This window comes from Octopus bimaculoides, chromosome 2 (genome assembly GCF_046866305.1).
Source record: "Octopus bimaculoides isolate indiv1 chromosome 2, ASM4686630v1, whole genome shotgun sequence".
Taxonomy (NCBI): Eukaryota; Metazoa; Mollusca; class Cephalopoda; order Octopoda; family Octopodidae; genus Octopus; species Octopus bimaculoides.
Genome location: NC_142929.1, coordinates 191,252,344 through 191,267,343, shown reverse-complemented (window position 1 = coordinate 191,267,343; position 15,000 = coordinate 191,252,344). Strand labels below are relative to the sequence as shown.

The window sequence follows — 15,000 nt, the reverse complement described above, 5'->3', positions numbered from 1 at the left end:
ACACACACACACACACACAAGGATAAGCATTAAAATGGGTCTGTGGGGAAACTCATTTAAATAGAAGGGTTGGTGATAACCCCTGTTGGGAACCACTGTACTGCATCATCATCATCATTGATTTAATGCCCACTTTTCTGTGCTTGGATGCATCAAATGGAACTTGTTGAGGCAGCTTTACCCTCGTCAGATGCCTTTCCTCTTACCAACCCTCACGTGTTTCCAAGTAAGGTTAGATTTGCCCCACAATGGGATATGCTTTTTGCAGAAGCTGGAAACAAATGAGCATCATTTGTATGGCAATGATGCTCATTCACAACCATCACATGATGCCAGGACAAAGAGAAGGTCACACACACATATATATACAATGGGCTTCTTTCAATTTCCGTCTATCAAATCTACTAACAAGGCCTTGGTCATCTCGGGGCTGACACTTGCCCAAGATGTCACACAGCCATGTGTGTGTGTTAATGTTTTTTAATGTTCAGTTATGATAAAAACAATTCTACATTAAGCTGATTTAAGTAAGAATGTTGTTGACAGTGACTTCAGAGTTTTGGTCAGTTAAGCCATCTTCAAACTGCAAATCATTGAAGTTAATCTTAGCTTTATATAGTCTCCATTGAGTTAAATTCTTCCTTGGGTGTGAGGTTTGAGTGGAATGGTAATTAGGTTGTAGGGTGGATTGTTATGGAGAGGTGCTTTGGAGAAATTTTTATTGATTAAGTTTGGGGTTATGTTATTGTTTAGAATTTATTCATGTAATACTTTGTAACTTTGTTCCTTTTATGAGGTGGGCACAGAATGTGTCAGCAGTTTTAATTATTTGGGGTTTTATTACATTTAATTCCTTGGTTTGACAATTTAAAGGTCAAAGGTACAAAGTCCAGTATTTTAAAACCCGTGTATGTATATTCCTCAATATATTCTCACATCACACATAGAAATTATTATACATACATATATATATATATATATATATATATATATAAATTTAATGAGAGTTTTGACGCTAATATCCATTATTATTGAATATATTTCTTTATTTCTTCTTTTCACAGTTTCGTTGATTGGCACCAAATTTGGTTCAAGTTTTTACAGAAGCATTTTTGTAATAGTCTTGCAGCAGACAGCAGAATGATGCAGTTAATAAAATCGAATTCTGTTGAGAAACTTCCCTCCAAACTTCCGTCAAACAGGCATTGTCATTGACCAAAAGAGGTTTTCTTTATAAATTCTCAGCTCCCAATAAAACACTGTTTATATACATTTCTTGACATTTTTTCTATTTTCCTCTTGTTTTATCATCATCTCAGCTATCTGAGTTGTTGTTTAACCCCAGGTCATCATCATCAACATCATTTAACATCCGCTTTCGAAGCTGGCATGGGTTGGACAGTTTGACTGAAAACTAATAAGCCGGGGCCAGACTGCACCAGGTTCTGATTTGAATTGCGAAGGTTTCTACAACCTGATGCCCTTCCTGTTAGTCTGTCTTGCTGAACTGTTAAATTATGGGGACATAAGCAAAGCAACACTGGTTGCCAAGCAGAAGAAACGCAAACATTCATACAAACACACATCCACACAATTTCCATCTACCAAATTTGGTCAAAAGGCTTTGATTGGCTTGGAGACATTGTAGAAGACACTTGTCCCATGTGCTGCTTGCTGGGACAGAACCTCATCATCATTATCATCATTTAACGTCTGTTTTCCATGCTGGTATGGGTTGAACGGTTTGACTGCGGGCTGGCAAGCCAGAAGGTTACACCTGGCTCCAGTCTGACCTGGCAAAGTTTCTACAGTTGGATGCCATTCCTAACGCCCACCACTCCGAGTGTAGTGGGTGCTTTTTATGTGTCACCGGCATGAGGGCCAGTCAGGCGGTACTGGCATCAGCTATGCTTGAATGGTGCTTTTTACGTGCCACTGGCAATGACCACGCTCGAATGGTACTTTTTACGTGCCACTGGTACAGGACCAGTCATTCAGCACTGGCATCGACCACACTTTGGCACTGAAGCCACAATATTGCAAAATGAGTGTTTTAACCACACAGCCATCCATGTACCAATACCCAAAATTTCAAAGATGGGGAGAAGGAATAAGTGTCAAAGAATTGCGTGTTCTTTGAATGGCTTCAGGATTGAACATGTGCAGTAATTAGAATCAGGAATCAAATTTTGGTAGCAGACTTTGGAGGTGGGTAGGATTACCATTTGTTCTACAGAAAGCGCACACATTTGTTCTTTTGGCTTTTTTGTTGATATTAGCAATCAATATTTCAGTTTAAGGTGACGAAAGCCAGGCAGAATCATTAGCAGAATTTCATTCATCTTGAGGTTCAGAGTTCAAATTTCACTGAGGTAAGCTGCTTTACATCCTTTCAGGGTCAATAAAATAAGTACCAGTTATACACTGGTGTCAATGTATTTGACTTGCACCTTCCCCTGAAATTGCTGGCCTTGTGCTAAAACTTGAAACCAAAATTTCAGTTGTTTGATCAGCTGACTTACTCAGTGAATTATTTGGATTGCAGTGTAAAGTGGTTGCATATTCCACAGGCATTTAACCCTCTCGCATTCAAATTACTCTGTCAAATATGATATTTATTCACATTGTTTTGAATTAATTATGCATTATCTCCATTGCATCAGGTTTCAATGATGTGATTATTTTTAGAATGACATTGTAGAATAGGTGTGAAAGGTCAGATCTGACCAGTTTGAACATAAAACAAGTAGAATATTTCGGCCATTTTAAATGCTAAAGGGTCAATTTATTTCTCAGCGCCACCTTGACTGGCTTCCGTGCCGGTGGCACATAAAAAGCACCGACTGATTTTGGCTATTGCCAGCCCCCTCTGGCCCCTGTGCTGGTGGCATGTAAAAGGCACCCACTACACTCTCGGAGTGGTTGGCATTAGGAAGGGCATCCAGCTGTAGAAACACTGCCAGATCAGATTGGAACCTGGTGCAGCCTCCTGGCTTCCTAGACCCCGATTGAACCGTCCAACCCATGCCAGCATGGAAAACGGACATTAAACGATGATGATGACTCCTCATACGCAGTGTGGAAAGACTCTCTCTCCAAAGTAACAGACATCTGTACAACTTTCTGTTGACTCAGTAGACTCAGGCTGACTCCACACCCCATACAGAAGGCAACAGTTACAATGGGTACCACACAGTGAAGTCAGATCAGAGACCTTATAATGATGAAATAACCACTCAGTCACTTCATCATTATAAAGTAGCCATTCAGTCACACTGTACACACACATACATACACACATATATACACATGTACAAACACATTAAAAGAGTCAAAGATTGAGAGCGATATAAAATTGGAGATGAAAGACTCAAATGAACAAAGACACTTTTGTGGTGAATATACATTTGGTCACATGACGCAATTAGTTAATTTTTCATAATTTAATGCAATCCAATTATCGGTTAATTTCCCCCTCCTAACTTCAAAGAGGAACCTACATAGGTGTTATAGCTCACCCACCCAGAATCATTACCGACATCAGTGAAGCAGAAATTGCTAGAACACGGAATCAAAAGCCAGTTGCAGTTGCTCACCATTTTATTCCTTGACCATTCTTTCATTGCTACGGCAATCAATTAAATTTATTCAGTGTGGACCATAATTAATGGCCAGACCAATAAAACAAGTGACCACATACATATGCTGGTGGAATCTTTGTATACAGAATACAAGAAAATAAATGATGATGGTGGTGGTGGTGGTATGCATCTACAGTGAAGGGGCGTTGCCGAGTGGTTAGAGTATGTAGCTCATGATCATTAGGTCATAAGTTCAAATCCCAGTCGTGTATTGTGTCCCTTGAGCAAATCACTTTATTTCACGTTGCTCCAGTCCATTCAGCTGGCAAAAATGAGTTGTACCTGTAATTCAAAAGGGGCCAGCCTTATCACATTCTGTTTCATGCTGAATCTCCCTGAGAACTACGTTAAGGGAATGCATGTCTGTGGAGTACTCAACCACTTATACATTAATTTCACAAGTAGGCTGTTCCATTGATCGCAACAACTGGAACACTCTGTTGTAACTGACAGAGTGCCATTTATGTATATTCATTCACACATCCTCATCGTCGTCGTTTAACGTCCGCTTTCCATGCTGGCATGGGTTGGATGGTTTGACTGAGGACTGGCAAGCCAGAAAGCTGCACCAGGCTCCAATCTGATTTGGCAGAGTTTCTACAGCTGGATGCCCTTCCTAATGCCAACCTCTCCAAGAGTGTAGTGGGTGCTTTTTACGTGCCACTGGCATCGACCACACTCGAATGGTGCTTTTTATGTGCCACCGGCATGGGAGCCAGTCAGGTAGCACTGGCATCAACCACGCTCGAATGGTGCTTTTTACACGCCACCGGCACAGGTGCCAATCAGGCGGTACTGCCATCAGCCACAACAACATATAAAAGAAAAATATGTATCATTATTATCAACACTTATTTCCGTTTTTCTTCACAGATTTTCAAACTTCACATTCTTCTACTTTCACTTTCATTCTTCCTTGTGTGTGTGTGTGTGTGTGTTGCATTTAATTGAAAAAACTTCTCATGTAACTCTGAGTATCAATCAAGTCTAATGATTAGTTACACAAAAACTCTGAGTTATTAGAACAGTTCATAAAAGTTTTACAGCTTCAATAAAACATAAATTTATTCTACCTTTGGTATTCAAGTACCATTTCCTCCACCTTGTTTTGCACTTGGGTATTTACCTGCATGTCTATAAACATAGATACACTCATACCTGTATGTGGCTGTGTGCAAAGAAGCTTGCTTCCCAACCACATGGTTCCAGGTACAGTCCCACTGCATGGCACCTTGGGCAAGTGTCTTCTACTATAGTTCCGGCTGACCAAGCCTTGTGTGTGGATTTGGTGGACGGAAACTGAATGTATGTATATATGTGTTTATCCCCCCACCACCACTATTGCTTGACAACTGATGTTGGTGTGTTTATGTTCCTGTAACTTAGTGGTTTGGCAAAAGAGATCGATAGAATAACTACTAGGCTTACAAAGAATAAGTCCTGGGGTTGATTTCTTCAACTTAAAGTGGTGCTCCAGCATGGCCACAGTCATGGCTGAAACAAATAAAGGAATAAAAGAATATATATATATATATATATTTATATGTATGTACATTTATAATATATATGTGTGTATGTATGTATATTTATAATATATATATGTATATGTATTTATTATGTATGTATTATTTATGATTATATATTTATGAATACACTGTACATTTATTTTATTTGATATATATATACACACATATACATACATATATATACATATACATACATATATATACATGTAAAAGATGCTCTAAAAAGAAACAATTTCAGAGGCGGCAAATTAATGGACTAATTTATGAAAGTAATTAGAACAGTTACAAGCCCAGCTAATTAGGAAGAAAATTAGTGTAGATGAGAATCAGGACAGAATACAAGTAAGATCATCTTGTAAATGAAATAACTTCATAAGAAGTGTGTGGCTGAGGACAAACCATTTTATATGTTGTATTCATTGCTTAGGAAAACAGCTTTGAAGCAGGGTTTGGTTTCGTGCCATAGAAGCCATGTACAAAGATGTTATCATCATGGTGAGAGATAGTTACAAAGTTTTGGAAGGAATTTGGCATGCAAGTAGGTAAGTGTCCGTCAGGGATTAGTTCTCAGCTCCCTCTTGTTTATTAGTGTTGTTTAACCCTTTCGTTACTAACCTGGCTGAAACCACTTCTGGCTCTGTAGTACAAATGTCTTGTTTTCATAAGTTTTGAATTAAAATCTTCCACCAAACCTTAGTCACAATTTATGTTCCTAACACTAGCTGAATGACAACTAAGTTATTTTACTAAATCCTTTGTTATATTTAAAATTAATTGAAAGAAACACAGAGCATCTCAAAATAAATACAGTAAAGTAAAGGTTAAGCTATGCCAAAGGAGTTCAAGAGTGGCTTCTTCTTTGTGCCAAAGACTGGGTTTTCATAGTTGAATCCTTTTCACCAGACGGAATGTCTTCTCAGCTGGTAGGATCAGATTTATATTGACTAATGACCTGCATGACTAGTGTGTGTGTGTGTAAAATCGTCCACAGAGGAAGGGATACCACAAAGAACGTTGCGTATTAATGTCCGAGTACTGCTGTAGTATGAGGACCCATACGGCAGAGACTCCATTCCTCACCCCACCCCACCGCTTCCATGCATTCCAGGAGACCTCCATTTAACTTCTCCCACGGTTCCTGTCGTCTGCTGTTAACAAAGCCCAGCAAGGGAGATAACTCCCTAGCACTAAAACCTTTAGCACGTCTCAGAATATCACACAATTATAAGAAAATTCCAAACACCAAAAGCCAAGACAAAAGTAAATTTATCTCATACAAAAGACTTGCTGGAAAAGTACACAGAACTTGGCCACCTTCTGAGGAGTGTCTGCGTTCGTTATACAGAAATGGCATCATCATCATCATCATCTGAACTTCCTCCACCCAATTCTTATTCTAGAAACAATACTTTCAGAGCATCCTCCACCATTTCTAATTTGGTCACCTAGGTAACAGAAACTATCTACAACCTCAAGAGAGCCTCCTGGGCATTTCAGAGAATCTAAGTCCTGTGTGCTCTCAGTGCTTATTGTTCCTGCATATCTACCACACACAAAGGTGACCTTATCTTTTAATCTACCTGTGATTCCACTGCACCTCTTAGGTGTCCATAGTTTACACTGGGTGCAGCGAATGGAATTACTTTCAACTCCTTTCCTACATGTGGAGCAAGTGTACATTATTTACATTATTTACATATCGTCCAACCCATGCTGGCATGGAAAGCGGACGTTAAACGACGACGACAATACGTACAGACATATATATATATATATATATATATACCGCCTGACTGGCCTTGTAGGGTTTTCGAGCGAGATCGTTGCCAGTGCCCCTGGACTGGCTCTTGTGCGGGTGGCACATAAAAGACACCATTTCGAGCGTGGCCGTTTTCGTGCGGGTGACACGTAAAAGCACCCACTACACTCTCTGAGTGGTTGGCGTTAGGAAGGGCATCCAGCTGTAGAAACTCTGCCAAATTAGATTGGAGCTTGGTGTTGTCATCCGGTTTCACCAGTCCTCAGTCAAATCGTCCAACCCATGCTAGCATGGAAGGCGAACGTTAAACGATGATGATGATGATGGATATTTGTCCTCATCTTGTTTGTTGTTAACCCATTTTTTTATATATAATAGAATATAAGGATAAAAATCACGTTAATGATTTTTTATCAGGTAGTCAGCATGCAATAAAAATTTAGAAGTAATTTATATATCAAATTAATAATTATATATATATGTATATAATTATATTAAGGGAGCAAGGACGAAAAAAACGACCTATCTCCAACATGCTTGAAAATGCCAAGGCATTCAGATACTACCTTGGTCCCTTAATGTAATTATATACATATATATATAATTATAAATTTAATATACATACATATATATATATATATGGTAAAGTTTATTTCCCAACATAACATGGCAGTCCTGACTACAACTATGCTACTATTTTTTAACCCTAGGAAAACATCTTTTCCAGCTGGTTTATCGACACAGTAAGCAAAGAGGCTTACTACTCCCTTCTAGCCTTGCTTACAGTATGTCTAGGACACAGATCATGAGTCGATCAACCAGATGGAAAAGATGTTTTCCTGGGGTTAAAAACATAGTAACACAATCCTATGCAGGACTGCCATGTTATGTTGGCAAATAAACCTTACTATCCATTACAGTTACAACATAGATCTCAACCAGAGATTTTAAACTAGTTGTTTTTCTCCTTATACATATATCCCCAAACAGTTGAAGGAATCCAGGGTAGAGGGAGACCCAGGAAGACATGGGATGAGGTGGTGAAGCATGACCTTCGAACGTTGGGCTTCACAGAGGCAATGACGAAAGATTGAGACCTCTGGAGATATGCTGTGGCTGAGTTCACAGCTGTAACGTATGTCAGTGTTGTATAACCAGTCCACTCAAAAGTACCTTGGATCGTAGGGCAACATACCGTACTTGAGGAGATCTGTTGAGTCAAGTACATCAAAACCAAAATCAAATGGAAATTGTAGTTGTGATCCCCATGCCGGTGGCACATAAAAAGCACCATCCGAATGTGGCCGATGCCAGTGCCGCTTTGACTGGCTTCTGTGCTGGTGGCATGTAAAAAGCACCAACCGATCGTGGTTGTTGCCAGCCTCCTCTGGCACTGTGTCGGTGGCACGTAAAAAGCTCCAACTACACTCTTTGAGTGGTTGGCATTAGGAAGGGCATCCAGCTGTAGAAACACTGCCGGATCAGACTGGAGCCTGGTGCAACCTCCTGGCTTCCCAGACCCCAGTCGAACCGTCCAACCCATGCCAGCATGGAAAACGGACGTTAAACGATAATGATGATGATGTTCTGTTTCCTGTTATGCTAAGAAACGGTGCACACTTCCAGAATTTTCAACTAAAGTCAAATATAACGAATTACTCCATTGAGTTGTATTAGTTGTAATAATGAAGTCAAACACCAAACAGTGATGTTTTGAAATCATTTAATACACATGTTTCAGGTTTGTATAATAACAGGAAATGCATCCATTACGTAAACCTTCCTCAGTCAAATGTCTTCCTTATTTTATATTACACAAACTTGAAACATATGCATTTAAGAATTTCAGAATGTCATTATTTGGTTTCAGTTCATTATTACAACTACACACACACACATATCAGTAGTTTTCTAGCCTTCCTACCTAGCTTTTTCCATTCTTATAAATTCCCATTTATTATGTAAAAACAATCGTTTATAACAAACACAACCATTGTATTTCTCTGTTATTTTCTCTCTTACATTTTTTTTAGAATTTTCTTTCATTCTGTATCTTTGCAATTCAATCCAAACAAGACAGCTTCTATGTTTGTCACTCCATCAGCAAGAAACAGCAGCCAGGTTTTTTTGTTTTTTTTTTTCTGAAATAACTTTCGACCATCTTAAAAGTAAGACTAATGAGATCATGTAGTTTGTGAAACTACTTTTGAATGAAGGTCTATTTGATAAGAACTGACCCAGGGCTAAGCAACACCAACAACAACAACAACACTAAACTACTTATATAAGTAATTAACACACATATAATGAATGTAGCTCTTAGGTTGGCCATCTCATGGGAACCATTAATACAATAAGATATATTGAAGAAAAGTGTTGTGAGAGACGTATTAGCGGTTGATTGATGGAGCAAACATCTTGCATTCACAATGTCAGACTCATATTGCAAAGAGAAGGAAAATGAAAGTCCTGAGAGAGAATAATGTGTTATTGAATATAAGAATTACTCTTGTAGATTCAAGCATGGCAGTGCAGTTAAGAAAATCGCTTAATATCCATGTGGTTTTAGGTTCAATTCCACTGCACAGCACCTTGGCCAAATGTCTTCTACAATAGAGCTTGGCCAATGAATAACTTGTGACTGAATTTGGTGGACAGAAAATGTGTGGAAACCTGTTCATCAACATCATCCTTTAACATCCATTTTCCATGCTGGTATGGGTTGGACGGTTTGACCAGGGATGGCAAGCTGGGGAGATGCACCAGGCTCCTGTCTGATATGGCTTCGTTTCAACAGTTAGATGCTCCTCCTGATGCCAACCACTTTGTAGTGTGTCTGGGTGCTTTTAATGTGCCACTGGCTCAAGCGCTTTTGCAATATATACATACATATCACGGTGGTGCACCAGCATGACCGCAGCCACTTGGCTGAAACACATAAATAAATAAATACATATATATATATATATATACATACATATATCCAGTACTGCCTGACTGGCTCTTGTGCCAGTGGAATGTAAAAAGCACCCACTACACTCACAGAATGGTTGGTGTTAGGAAGGGCATCCAGCTGTAGAAACTCTGCCAGATCAGATTGGAGCCTGGTGCAGCCTTCTGGCTTGCCAGACCCCAGTCAAACCGTCAAACCCATGCCAGCATGGAAAGCAGATGTTAAACGACGACAATGATGATGATGATATATACATATATACAAACACATATTTATATAGAGACATACATACATACATACATACATGCAGATTAACATCTCTATCAATGAACTAACTGTTTTCCCTGTATCCGATGAAGAATGTTACAGGTACCTTGGGTCGGATGAAAACATATCTTACGATGGCACCTGTAATGGGACATGTATCACTAAAGAAGATTATAACCAAATAAAAAAAAATATGGACCTCAGAACTCTCTGCATTCAATGAAACCGTGGCCCACAATGTGTTTGCAGTGCCAGTACTCATACCAACATTTGGGCTGCTTGATGAGATCTGAGCCTTTGATGTGAAAACTCAGATGATGCTAATCAACTTACATAATTTCCACATCAACAACGACATTGACCGTTTCCACCTAAAATGAAAACAAAGCAACAGTTGCTGAACATTGATCTGAAATGCCTTTGAATGTCGTATCCTATCCCTTCAGCAACATCTTTCAACCACCAAGTGTCGAAGTGCATCCCTTGACCAAGTTGGCACACATGAGGCTGATAACATCATGAGACTTAAAAAGCAGCTCCTTGAGCAGCATTCCTTATCTGATAACCTTAAATGCATTCCCAAAGAAGTCGCATGACTCTACCGCAACGTATCATCAGATGAAAGGATGAGCCTATGCGAGCAGAAGACCATGCATGGATATGTTACTAGAAAGCTCCAGAGTGATGGTAACATCGATCCTCAAAGCAGTTTATCAGGGACAAAAGGCCGGATTACTACCTCCCACTTTGAAGGGTATGCATTTGCAATCCAGGAACAGGAAATATCATCCAAGTACCTGATGCACAAAAGGGATAGTGATGCAGGAAAAGCAGTAAAATGTGACAACCGATGCAGACTTTGTGGAGTCAACACTGAGGATATCACCCACATCATAACCAGTTGTCCGAAAATGTCACAACCATATTATTTACCAATGAGATATGATGTTGTAGCTAGGACCCTCTATAATGAAATCCATCGGAAGGATAATGTCGAGGACAAAGAAATAAGAACCCACAATATGGTAGAAGCCATAGCCACTCGTAATGAAAAGGAATACTGGTGGAATGTACCAGTGAAGAACTCAATAAAGTGTAAGCTTAAAAGACCTGATATAATGATTTGGGATAGAGAAGAGAAACTGTGCACGGTTGTGGAAATTATCTGCCCAGAGGATGTTAACATAAAGCTGAAGATCAGTGAAAAAGAGAACACCTATGCGGAACTATTGAGAAATCTGCAGTTACTCTATCCAGATTACAAGTTCACGTTTATACCTGTAATCATTAGGGCCCTGAGATATGTAATACACTGCCTAAATACCAATCATAATAAATTAGGGTTCTCAAAACCAGAAAGGAGAAAGCTAATTCAAAGACTACAGATCCAATCCATCACTGGAACTGTAAAAATCTGTAAAACTTTGCAGAAATTTATCATTTAAATATATATGAGTATGTCTAGATATGCAACTATTTGCATGACGATACATACATGAAGCAAAACATACAAATCTGCACAAATACATACAAACAAAAAATACCCTGTTGATGTTGAAATTCCAGTGAAGGAGCCTTGGATCTGGGTTAGAAACCGGCTCTTTTTCTGTTTGCAAGAAATCTTGAAATAAAACTGAATAATGATATACATATATGTATATGTATGTGTGTGTATATATATATACATACATACATACATATATATGTATATATATATAAAAATGGAACAAAAACGGAATAGAGGGCATTAAAACGTTCGGACAGATTGACGATACAAAGGCAGACAAGAGAAACAACAATTAGAAGGACAGGCAAAAAAAAAAGATGGGTCATTCGTGGCTTTCTTTCCTCAGGCAAGTTCTAGAGGTCACGACCATTTCGGGCAGTTACACTTGAGATGGTTCAATCTGGTTGTCCCCCAAAAAAGTCTAAGCTAAGAGCATTAGACCCCTTTGTAAGAAAGCTAGCGAATGTGTACGGCAACAAAGACACAAAAACAAATAAACAAACAAAAAAACGGAGAACATTATACACAATTATGAATACAAACAACAAGAAATAACAACAGGCGTCTTTTGACTGAGAGCGAATCAAATTGAACTGGAGTGTATGAAGTGAAAGCCTAAAGACAGGAACATAGGGGATGGACATAAGAGGTGTTGGCGGTCGGCAATCAGGCCAAGAAAAAAAGATCATGGCTAGCCAGACACCGGTCACGTGGAAGGAGGAGGGATGAGTAGGGGACAGCGGGATTGAGGGATAAGAAAAAAATATCAGTGAAACACTGGGAGTCGATGTTATCAACTAGTCCCCCTCCCCACAAATTTCAGGCCTTGTGTCTTTAGTAGATTAGTAGAAAGGATATTCAGCCTTCCCCCAACCACATAAACACAAAAGAATAGATTCCCGTGGGAGAATCTGTGATTTACCAATTCTCATTAAATGATGCTAATATCATTCATTGTTTGCTTCTTTCAGACTGTGGTCATACTGGGGCATCGCCTTGAAGAATTTCAGTCCAAAGAATTGACCCAAGGACTTATTTGTTTTTGTAAAAACCTGGTACTTATTTCATTGATCTCTTTAGCCAAACTGCTAAGTTACAGGAACATAAACACATTAACCCTTTCAGTATCAATCCGGCTGAAACCGCTTCTTGTTCTGAGTACAAATGTCTTGTTTTCATAAGTTCTGAATTAGAATCTTCCACCAAACCTTAGTCACAATTTATGTTCCTAACACTAGCTGAATGATGTGTGTGTGTGTGTGTGTGTGTTTGTGTCTGAGAGTGTGTATTTATATGTAGTTGTGTGGGTGCTTCTGTAAGTCTGTAAAGAAATACTTGAAACCCAAGTTTATAATTGCTATAGACATGTACAGTGCAATGAGTAGTGTTTCGTGTTTAGTGTAATGTGTGCAGAGAGTAGAAGTGTGTAGAAGTGTTTAGTGTTCCGTAAGAGAAAGATAAACAGACCTGGCCAATCAATAGACCGGACGGAAATTGGGTCAGAAAACCTAAAATTGTATTCAGTAGCTTGACCAGCAGCCAAGTCTCATAGATATCTATGCATACGTATATATGTATATGTGTATACATATGAATATATACATATATATATATATATATATATATATATATATATATATATATATATATAGATAGATAGATAGATAGATATACTCATATTTATATACACATATAGGTACAGGAGTGGCTGTGTGGTAAGTAGCTTGCTTCCCAATCACATGGTTCCGGGTTCAGTCCCACTGCATGGCACCTTGGGCAAGTGTCTTCTACTATAGCCTTGGGCTGACCAAAGCATTGTGAGTGGATTTATTAGACAGAAATTGAAAGAAACCCACCATGTGCATGTGTGTGTGTGTGTGTGTGTGTTTGTGTTTGTCCCTCCACCATCGCTTGACAACTGATGTTGGTGTGTTTACATACCCGTAACTTAGCGGTTTGGCAAAAGAGACCAATAGGATAAGTACTAGGATTACAGAATAAGTCCTGGGGTCAGTTTGCTCGACTAAAGGCAGTGCTCCAGCATGGCTGCAGTCAAGTGACTGAAACAAGTAAAAGAGTAAAAGAGAATATATACATATATACATATACAGGGTGTGTAACATATTTGAGGACAGATTTATGTTTAAAAAAAACAAAACAGATATATAAAAACAGATAATAACTTTATTCATCAAAAAAATGCTATGAGGATAAAAATAAACCTTCTTTTCTATAATGTTATTCAATAAAGCCACCTTCAGCTTCAACAAATGCTTCTATATGAGATCTAAATATATGCTCGAATCAAGTGGTCCTGGTTCATTTTGGACATTACTCTGACTATAGCAGCTTTCAAAGAATCTTTGGTGTCATGGACGTGTTCATTGACCTCTCTCTCAACAATGCTCTGCATGTAATAGTCCAATAGATTGAGATCTGGGGAATTAGGAGGTCAGATATCAGGAGTTACGTGATCATATACAGTTTCAGCCATCCATTCCTGTGTTACTAGAGCCACGTGTGATAGTGCAGAGTGTTAGTGAAACACGCATGGCCTTCCATTGCATACACTGTCTATCCAGGGCTTAGCAATTGTTTCCAGGACCTCAATGTAGGCGGCAGAGTTAACTCTAAGGCCTTGTGGAAAGAAGCAAGGAGGCATCACATGTCCCTCATTGCTGACAACCCCTAAAACCCTGACAGTTGCAGGAAATTTTGTATGCATAACACTTGGAACTTCAGAAGGGTCTGCACATAACCATCTGTCATTTCTTCAGTTAACCTTTTGATCTTGGTCGAAGTATTTCTCATTTTAGAAAAACCAAATCAAATCTTCTTCTGCTGGGTTTTTCAGTTTATTCAAGAGCCTTTTAGATCTGATGTAGTGATTTTCTTTTGCTTTTTCAGACAAATTGACCTTTCCTCATCAGATAAGACTTATATCTAATGTCTTCGTGGACAACATTTCTGACTGTTCCTTCTGACACATGCAGATCTTTTGCAATTGACCTCATGGACTTTCTGGAATTGTAATCAATGCTGGATAAATTCAGGTCTTCTGGTGATTTCAGTTCGTTTAGAATGCTTTTTATGCTTTGATACTGGTGATACGTTTCCATCTTCAGTCTCTAGCTCCTTACAAACTTTGTAGACGAAAGATCTGGCAACTTTTAAAAACCAAGTTATTTCTAAATCGCTATGCTCAGCCTTTATAACCACAATAACAGCATGCCTCTTCATTTCTTGAGTAAGATGAGGACCTGCCATTATTATTTTCTGAAACAAAGATTATACAGAGTTAGCAAAAAATGTAGCAATGACCCCAAAAAGGTATATCCTCAAATACT

General features: G+C 38.8%; 1 protein-coding gene across 2 annotated transcripts in view; it reads left to right on the top strand.

Annotated features, from left to right (window-relative positions):
- LOC106880413 (mitochondrial import inner membrane translocase subunit Tim16) overlaps nt 1–1,272 on the top strand; it is a 6,545-nt gene extending 5,273 nt beyond the window's left edge. For both annotated transcript variants that reach the window (XM_089348251.1, XM_089348252.1), the window contains one exon: nt 1,065–1,272. The gene's annotated coding sequence lies outside the window, so the exon portion shown is untranslated. The remainder of the gene's footprint in view (nt 1–1,064) is intronic.
- The last annotated feature ends 13,728 nt before the right edge of the window (nt 1,273–15,000 follow it).